The sequence below is a fragment of the Babylonia areolata genome, chromosome 29 (genome assembly GCF_041734735.1).
Source record: "Babylonia areolata isolate BAREFJ2019XMU chromosome 29, ASM4173473v1, whole genome shotgun sequence".
Lineage (NCBI taxonomy): Eukaryota > Metazoa > Mollusca > Gastropoda > Neogastropoda > Buccinidae > Babylonia > Babylonia areolata.
In genome coordinates this window covers 21,465,953-21,475,974 of record NC_134904.1, presented here as the reverse complement: position 1 = coordinate 21,475,974, position 10,022 = coordinate 21,465,953, and the positions used below count along the sequence as shown (strand labels likewise).

Sequence of the window (10,022 nt, the reverse complement as noted above, 5' to 3'; positions counted from 1 at the left end):
CTCCACAGACCAATGTCGCTCTGCTGTGTGCAGTGAGTTGTAGTTTTCTGTTTGCAATGACTGTAACCTTCAGGGGAGTCGGTCATTTTCTATATGTAACGCACGCACGCGCGCGTGTACACACACACACGCATGCGCGTGCACACACGCACGCACACACACTTTCACTTAGTTGAATGTGCACACAGTAATATCTTTTTCCCCCTCGATTTTGTTTTCTTCCCTTGTTTAATATCACTTACAGCGGTTAAAAGACGTTAAACTAAAGAATGAACGAACCACACACACACACACACACACACACACACACACACGGCACACACACACACACACACACACACACACACACACACACACACACACACACACACACACACACACACACAACTGAATAGCCGGTTAATGCTCCGCCATAAAAGTACATCTGTTCTGCTGTATTATTGATTTACACCCAGTGCAGGCGGTCCTCAAGCAGTTAGTTTTTTTACGTTTCTTGCATTGAAATGACGAGTGCACTGGCCGTCTAGGCAGGGTCCGCATGATTGCCTTTTGAAAGGTTTGGGGTGGGTTGGAATACACGCTCGCGACTTTAACTCTTTCGATACGAACGGCGAAAGAGACGACGTTAACAGCGTTTCACCCCAATTACCATCATCAAAATATTGCAAGCGGAAGGCTCTTATACTGAAGACGTGAATGTTGACAAAGAATACCACAATTCTGACGACGGAAGCTAAAGGTTGGGTCATTCAGACACCCACTGGACATCCGAGGGGTCTGTGTAGAGGAGAAGAGAGGACGGGCCGTACTGAGTGAGTTAAAACTCCTTGTATTGCCTTTTAGATCAGCTTGTTCGAATGGGAATACCAGTGAATTTGCGTGTTTTGTTCAAGACATTTCTGTAAAGATAACACAATGTTGTTAGCTACGAAAAAAAAAAAAAAAGAAGCGAATTCTGAAGTGTTCTCTTCAAATAGGCTACTTTTCATTACACGTGTTGAAGCTTTGGCTTGCACGAGGTTTTCCAGTGAATTCTGACCCATGTTCAGATGAAGGCCCACAATCTGTTGGCTTATCATATGGCTTCACTACAGGACTTTGCACACACAAAAATAAATAAATAAAAAAAAAAATAAAAAAATAAAAACCTTATCCAACAATAAATGATTTTATTTATCTGTCTTTTAGTTTCACCAGGCTCGACCTGTGTCTGTTACTGTTAGTTTCATCAGTCTCGACCTGTTACACCAGTCTCGACCTGTGTCTGTTATTTTTAGTTTCATCAGTCTCGACCTGTTAACCAGTCTCGACCTGTGTCTGTTGTTAGTTTCATCAGTCTCGACCTGTTACACCAGTCACGACCTGTGTCTGTTGTTAGTTTCATCAGTCTCGACCTGTTACACCAGTCACGACCTGTGTCTGTTGTTAGTTTCATCAGTCTCGACCCGTTTCACCAGTCACGACCTGTGTCTGTTATTTTTAGTTTCATCAGTCTCGACCTGTTTCACCAGTCTCGACCTGTGTGTTATTTTTAGTTTCATCAGTCTCGACCTGTTTCACCAGTCTCGACCTGTGTGTTATTTTTAGTTTCATCAGTCTCGACCTGTTTCACCAGTCACGACCTGTGTCTGTTACTGTTAGTTTCATCAGTCTCGACCTGTTTCACCAGTCACGACCTGTGTCTGTTACTGTTAGTTTCATCAGTCTCGACCTGTTTCACCAGTCACGACCTGTGTCTGTTACTGTTAGTTTCATCAGTCTCGACCTGTTTCACCAGTCACGACCTGTGTCTGTTACTGTTAGTTTCATCAGTCTCGACCTGTTACACCAGTCACGACCTGTGTCTGTTACTGTTAGTTTCATCAGTCTCGACCTGTTTCACCAGTCACGACCTGTGTCTGTTACTGTTAGTTTCATCAGTCTCGACCTGTTACACCAGTCACGACCTGTGTCTGTTACTGTTAGTTTCATCAGTCTCGACCTGTTTCACCAGTCACGACCTGTGTCTGTTACTGTTAGTTTCATCAGTCTCGACCCGTTTCACCAGTCTCGACCTGTGTCTGTTATTTTTAGTTTCATCAGTCTCGACCTGTGTCTGTTATTTTTAGTTTCATCAGTCTCGACCCGTTTCACCAGTCTCGACCTGTGTCTGTTATTTTTAGTTTCATCAGTCTCGACCTGTTTCACCAGTCTCGACCTGTGTCTGTGACTGTTAGTTTCATCAGTCTCGACCTGTTTCACCAGTCTCGACCTGTGTTTGTTATTGTTAGTTTCATCAGTCTCGACCTGTTTTACCAGTCTCGACCTGTGTCTGTTATTGTCAGTTTCATCAGTCTCGACCCGGGTTCCCGTCTGATGAACAAAGGAGAGAATTAATGTGGGCCTAGGCTGTCAGTTGCTTTTCAGTGTCATTGTAGATCTTGCTCAGTTGGGAAATTTGGAACACACTGCTTGATAACTGTTTCAAAGAAAAACACAGAAAACTGAAACAAGACATGTGTCTTCAGATCAGTATATAAGGTGAACATCAAACTGGATGTGCACACACACACACGCACACACACACACACACGCACACACGCGCACGCACGCGCGCGCGCGCGCGCGCATGTTTTCAAGTATGCCTGCGTGTGATATGTTCAAGTCCACCCTAGTGGGTCCCATCTTGGGCACAGAGTGAAAATAACAGCGGAGAACGCCCGGACACAAAAATGTGAAGAATAGGGAGGAAATATTGAAAAGTCAAAATTTTACTCATGATATTCCAGTTTTGCGATTTTCCTGACAGTTTTACAGGTTTTATCGCCTTCTCTACCACAAGGGAAGTGGCGCGTCTTGTCGCCAGATGCTGATCGTGACTTTAGTGAGACTGTGTCTACAATCATTTATGCCGCATCAATTTGTGGAATCCTTTGGGTAAAAAGTAGCAGTAATAATTGACTGCTTTGAAATTTTCATGAAAATCTTCATGCAGGAGACATGACATTCTCATTACAAACGCAGTCATACAGTGTTCTTCTTCGTTCGTGGGCTGCAACTCCCACGTTCACTCGTATGTATACGAGTGGGCTTTTACGTGCATGACCGTTTTTACCCCGCCATGTAGGCAGCCATACTCCGTTTTCGGGGATGTGCATGCTGGATATGTTAATGTTTCCATAACCCGAATGTTTACATGGATTACAGGATGTTTAACGTGCCGTGCATATTTGATATTCTGCTTGCGTATACACACGAAGGGGGTTCAGGCACTAGCAGGTCTGCACAAATGTTGACCTGGGAGATCGGAAAAAATCTCCACCCTTTACCCACCAGGCGCCGTTACCAAGATTCGAACCCGGGACCCTCAGATTAAAAAGTCCAACGCTTTAACCACTCGGCTATTGCGCCCGTCTAGTCATTAAGTATTATGTAGGTATAATACTAAAGGGCTGGGGAGGTGTGAACAAGTGTCTTGGAAAGTGGATTTTAAAAAATCAACTTCTGTTTGGGGATCTTTTCTTACTGACTGCGGATTCAGCAGTGGAGAAAAAGTGGGACTATAATGTGTGTGTGCTGAAGTGAAAACTCCATCCTTCACCTGAGGCAAATGTCAGATGCATACGAAAGACAGAACATGCATGAAAACCTGCCCACTTTAGAATGTACACAGAGAGTAATTGGAAACCTGGGGGGAAAACATCTTATCCTTATCGGATACTGAGGTAAAATTATGCGAATTTTGCCCTGTACTCTGTGTGTGTGTGTGTGTGCGCGCGCGCGCGCGCGCGCAGTGTCAGTATGTATGTTTGTTTTGAGCTGTGATAGTGTGGGTGTGTATATGTATGCTTGAGCTGTTGGCTCACATTGCTCGAAACCAACCTCCACACCCAACACACAAAGTCACACAAACATGCACACACATTCTCTCTCTCCTTCCCTCTATCTCTCTAACACAACACACACCTACTCACTCACACTCACACACACTCACACACACTCACACACACACACACATACACACACACACACACACACACACACACACACACACACATACACACACACACACATACACACACATACACATACACACAGAGAGAGATAGTGGCACACACACTCTCTCTCTCTCTCGCTCTCTCTCTTTCCCTCAATCTCTCTCTAACACAACACACACACTCACTCACTCACACACACACACACGCGCGCGCGCGTATGCACGCACCCTGCCCCCCCCCCCCCCCCCCCCCCCCCCCCCGCCCCCCACCCCCCCTCATACTCACACACACACACACACACACACAGCAGGCGGTGAATCATTCACACACACACACACACACACACACACACACACACACACACACACACACACACTCACACTATATATATATATATATATATGATAGTCAGTCGTGTCCGACTATGACCATCAGAACAGCAGAGGAGGCAACTGCTGTTCCGACTATTTGGGCTAGAATTTGATTATTATGGAGAGTGTCTTGCCCAAGTACACCCCCACTCTCTCGGCCAAGAGGGTTTTAGGACAGTCGGCGTTGGGATGGTTCCCAAAGGCCAACTAGCCCACAAGACTGCAGCACTAAGAGCCAGTGCAATTTTGCCTCCTAGTTTGAGAGTCATAGTCCTTCACAAAAGACTAAACTGTAAATGGTTTCCCATTGGCAGGAGAAACCATTGATAATACAGCTCTCACTTTGCTGTTGGCCCAGATGTAAACTTTAGTCAATCTGTGATATAAGCCGAGTAACACACTAGACACATTGACACACCACTCAGAAACACACACACACACACACACTCACTCACAAGCCACTGATCTAAATTTTGACGGTTTTGATCAGTGCATACAAGCACACATTCTGACAGCACACTAACAGAACGAGCCGCGTGTGTGCGTGCGTACTTTTTTTCCATCTCAGTGAACAGGCGTAAAATCGAAGAAGAAACACACGCACACACAACAGACTGAAAGTGACACACGCAGACACCAGACACACTCTCAACTGAATCGAACTGGTCGAAGCCATTCGCAAAGCCAAGTTTAATCGATGAATGGACATCTTGCCTCATGATCAAGCTTATCAACGTTCTTCCTATTTTCCGGCCTTTGCGTTTCCGTTTTACACTTGTCAATCGATCTAGAGCACGAGGTGTTCGAGCAAGTCTGATCCTTGAATCAACAAAAGAGAAGCGAACCGAAATGAAAACTGACAATCCTGCATGTTTTTCGTGACGTCATCGCTCCTTCACGGTTCCCAATTGGCCAGCTTGGTTCAGCTTCGGCCATTTTGGCTTTCCGTTCGGCAGAATACCACGTGATGTGTAGGCGAGAGAAGCATAACAAAACAGTGAGCACTCCTACTTTCACGGTCTCGTTGACGTCAGCTGAGAAGACACTGGTTTCACTAGAAGGGGAAAGGGGGGAAATTTCTTACCTTGTAAAGTGATATTATATATAATTTTATAATATTATAATTATGACTAGCTCTTGGTTTCCTTTTTTGATGACGTGCTACAGTTTCTGATTCAGTATTAGAAATGTGACTTGCGCATTCAAGTGGGAATGTGACCATTCCGGCGTTGATGACCGGTAGGCCTTGTCCAGAGGTTGATGGAAACACAGTCGCGAAGGCGGAGTCAGTGGTTGATAAAAAGCATTGGGTTCCTGGCTTTGCATACCTTGTATGTTAAATGGGCCTCTGGTGGTTAGCTGAACTGAGCATTACTTGCTGTCATAACATTCAAATTTGTTTTTAAAACAGAAAAACAACGCAATTGAAACAGTGGAGAGAATGAGAACGGGTTTTGCGTAATGTCAGGAAATTGTACGGGAAGCAATGACCTGTGCCTTGAGTGTGGTAACTGGGCACCCAGTCCAACCTGCAATACTTTGTGATCTTTCCTTTCATGTTAGACTTACGGCCGCTCCCTCTCACTGTCTACAAAGAGTAATCCCTGGCTGTCCTCAATCTGTCGACAGCCTGGTTAGCTCAGTCGGTAGAGCATCAGACTTTTAATCTGAGGGTCATGGGTTCGAGTCCCATATTGGGCGCTGTCTCTTTTTTTTTCCCCTGCAGCAAGAGAAATCCGATGCGATATTCAATTTCACACCATCATCACAGTGATTACCCAAAGTACAGGGACTTATCTATATAAAACATCAGTCTGTTCCGTCGTCATTTTTTGTTTTCTTTTTAAAGTTTTCACAGCCGTTGCGCTTGATGTGGGTGTGTGTGGGGGGGTGGGGTGGGGGTGTTTTAACTCACTCAAGTGTGAAACTCCCACCACTCCCTGTATTCATTACTGCTTGTAGATTCAGTGGAGTTCACACACTGACTGGCGACTAGTGGCATAACTTCTTGTGTCGATCATTTTATACACAACTCTTAACTCGTATAGTACTGAGGTATAGGTTCGCTGTGAATCATGAAGGAAGGAAGGCGCCGAAAGAGGAAGTTGGCAGAATAATCAAGATGCTTATCCGTTCAGTTTGCCAAACCGTCAGTGTCCGTGAGGATGCGTGGGGTCGATTCCCGCTCACGGGCTCGCTCCTTCTCCCAAGTTTGACTCAGTGACTGAAAAAACAAAGAACCGAGCGACTAGTCATTCGAATGAGACTGACGCGGACACTGAAACCGATGTCCCGTGTGCAGCTCATGTTTTGGCGCACTGAAAAAGAACCCATGGCAAACGGAAAAAAACACGTTGTTTTCTGGCAAATTTCTTTAGACGAAATCCACTCTGACGGGTACACAAATATAGAGGCCTCATTATATATATATGCATGCACTGAAGGCCTGACAAGCGCGTTGGGATATGCTGCTCAGTCAAGCCGCATCTGCCTGCGGCAGATGTGGCCAGTGTACCGAAATGATGGATTCACGGTCCGAACGCAGTGACGCCTCCTTGAGAAACTGAAACTGAGTTCTGTCAGTTAATCTTCACCCACAGCTGCTCAGTGATAAAACTGAGAGCATCTTTACACCTATGTCATGGCCAGGCGTGAATGTGCTCGTTTTCAAGTTGTCACCAGGCGGGCTAGCGACTGTTCAGTTTGTATGACTGCTCAAAGCGAGAGAGACTGAGATGGAGGGAGATGATCAGGTGTGGAGATGGGAGCTACCACTGAAATATATGTTAATGTATGTCTATGGGAGCTACTACAAGTCATTGCATCAGTCGCAGGGCCGGGGAGGGGGTGGGGGGGGGGGGGGCATAATTCACTTCGCCATGACGGGAAAGATGTGGGCGACAGCCGGGAACAACCTTTTAGTGAGATTGCGGAGATCACTTATGGAGAGACCACACACACACACACACACATACACACACACACACACAGGGAGGGACTGACAGACAGACATGCACACAGACACACATACACACACAGACGGATGGCGGGAAGGGGTAACTCCAGAGATTTTCGTCCAGTTTTTTTTTTGGTTTGTTTGTTTTGTTTTGTTTTGTTTTCTTTTGCTGCCGAGACTGTACAATTTCTTGCTGTCCATCGCAGTCGATGGCAACACACACACACCGATCGAGAGGTCGTGAGCTATTCACGGCCTCGAAGTGAGCCCGGGTTACAGAGGTCGTGGTGGAGGTCACATACCACTGGGTAAGGGGGCCCATTTTAGTGAAAGCGTGCAGGCGCGTGGATCGGTAAAACTTAAAGCCACAGGCGCACGATAGTCAACACAACAGCACGTGAACTGTCGGAAAGTCATTATTAATTGTAATCATAGGCCACTGCCCCTCGGGAAAAGGTATCCCGAAAAAGTTTTTAAAAAACACAAAAAAACCCAAAACAAACAAACAAATTAAAAAAAACACCCAAACATACAAAATATTTTTTTAAAATCAGTAATATTTAGGCTCAAGTTGTATTCCGTTAAGTCATAAATGACAGCTGAGGACAGAATAGAACCGTTGAGACAAAACCGCGGACTGATGTGCTTATTACCTTTCTCCTGTTTGCAAAGTGTACCATAATTAACTTAGCTTCATTGCGTACGGTGATCCGTCGACTGTTCCGTCTGCAGCTTCCGAAATGCCAAGGCTAAATTTTAAGGGTTCTGTACACGGTAAACACTGACGAATGTTTTTCAGTCTTACCATCAACGACACACACACACACAAACACACACACACTGACACACACACACTGACACACACACACACACACACACACACACACACACACACAGATCGAGAGAGAGAGAGATATGAAAATATTAATGACACAGGCCAACTTGACAGCCTTAGCCGGTGATGATCATGACAAGTGGAAACGAAGTACATTTCAGTGAGAAAAATCGACTCGGATATGGACTGTGAAGGCCTAACACCAGTTCCGGCACACTGACTCATTGACCTCATACTCAAGCAGTTTTCTGTTTGCCGCCATTGTCTCCCACTCCCACCCCCACATCAAACACACCGCCTCACATTACTGACACACTTTCCCACAGCACGCACTGTGACACATACGTCCTGAATGATGGATTACACATGCGGCTTTGTTGTTCACCGTGACCGGTTGCACTTGTCATCAGTCAGTTTATCGTGTCCGCGGACGCCGGATATCTTCTTCGCCTTAAATTTGTCATGCACTGACGTGACACACTGATGCCAGTTTCATGACGGTTAAGTGATCAATCATGGACTGTGTCAGTGCTTCAATTGTCACCCACCCCTAACGTCATATCTTGACTCTACTGAGCTAACAACGGGTTCTTCAACTTACTTCAACAGTAGTGGGGCAGTTGACTGAGAATCAGTAATGCCGGACCTAGAATATATGTCTTAATTAGCAACTGAAGTGCCCGCCGAGGATTATGAGAAATATTGGGACAGATTAGTAGATCATCAAACACTGATGAATCGAAAATCATGATTGTACAAATACAGAGCAAGATTTAGTGATACATGCATACCCCCACCTCCCTCCTCCAGAAAAAAACAAAAAAAACAACAACAAAACAACAAACCAAAAACAACAAAAAACAAACGTACGTACAAAAACAAAACAAAACAAAAAAACCCCCCCCCAAAACCAAAAAAACAAACCAAAAATAAAAACACACCAACCACCAACAACAAAATAACAACAAAAAACAGACGCACGTACATGCGCACTAACTTGGGTCAAGGTCAAGGTAAAGTTTTTTTTTTTTTTTTTCACACAGGCTTAAAGTTTGGAGTTGAGTTCAATGACCTACTGGCCATTAAAGTCCTATAACGGTCAAGTTGTTCAGGGCACAGTGCATGGTCTTGGAACAGTCAACTTCGTGAAGTTCGCTGCATTGCGGCAAGGGAAAGATACGAAATTCCGATGGTATACGTATATATTCGACAAGGGACAACCCACCACAGCCGCAATCGTTCACTCACCTCTCCACCCCCACCGCCCCCTTCAACTCCCCTCCCCTCCCACGGGCCCCGCCCTGCATAGGGATCGACTTGTGTACTGAAAAAAAAATGTATTCGACAAGGGAAAATTCACCAGCCGGCGTATAAAGTCTTCCTCAGGGGGGTACTGTTCCTGACGTCTCCCTCCCCCTCCAGTCCCCCCTTCCTCCCACCCTCCCTCTCTGAACGCCTCCCCCCACCCCCTCCACCGTCCAGATCTACTGACCCCCCCCCCCCCCGCCCCCCGCCCGAACCTCCCCACCCCCCCACAAAAAACACCAACAACAAGCAACCCACACACACCCCACGCCCCCACACCCCAAAAAACAAAACAAAACAAACAAAAAAAACAAACAAAAAAACACAGCTTCTTCCGTATGAGAGCGACAAAATTATATGTCGTCTGCGACGTACACACCAGATATTGTGCCACGTCAGTTTGACTGAGTATCTCGAAACAGAAGATAGAGCATCTCAATCTTCAATAATAAGGAACGGACGGACGCACACATGCAATTACGCACGCACACGCGCGCACACACACACAACTACACACACTGCACACACACACACACACACACACACACACTCACACTCACTCACACTACACACACAAC

At 45.7% G+C, this 10,022-nt stretch overlaps 1 non-coding gene across 1 annotated transcript; it reads left to right on the top strand.

Moving 5' to 3' along the window:
• The first annotated feature begins 5,976 nt into the window (after positions 1-5,976).
• Positions 5,977-6,049, top strand: Trnak-uuu (transfer RNA lysine (anticodon UUU)). Its single transcript has one exon. It is a non-coding gene; the product is annotated as a tRNA-Lys (tRNA).
• The last annotated feature ends 3,973 nt before the right edge of the window (positions 6,050-10,022 follow it).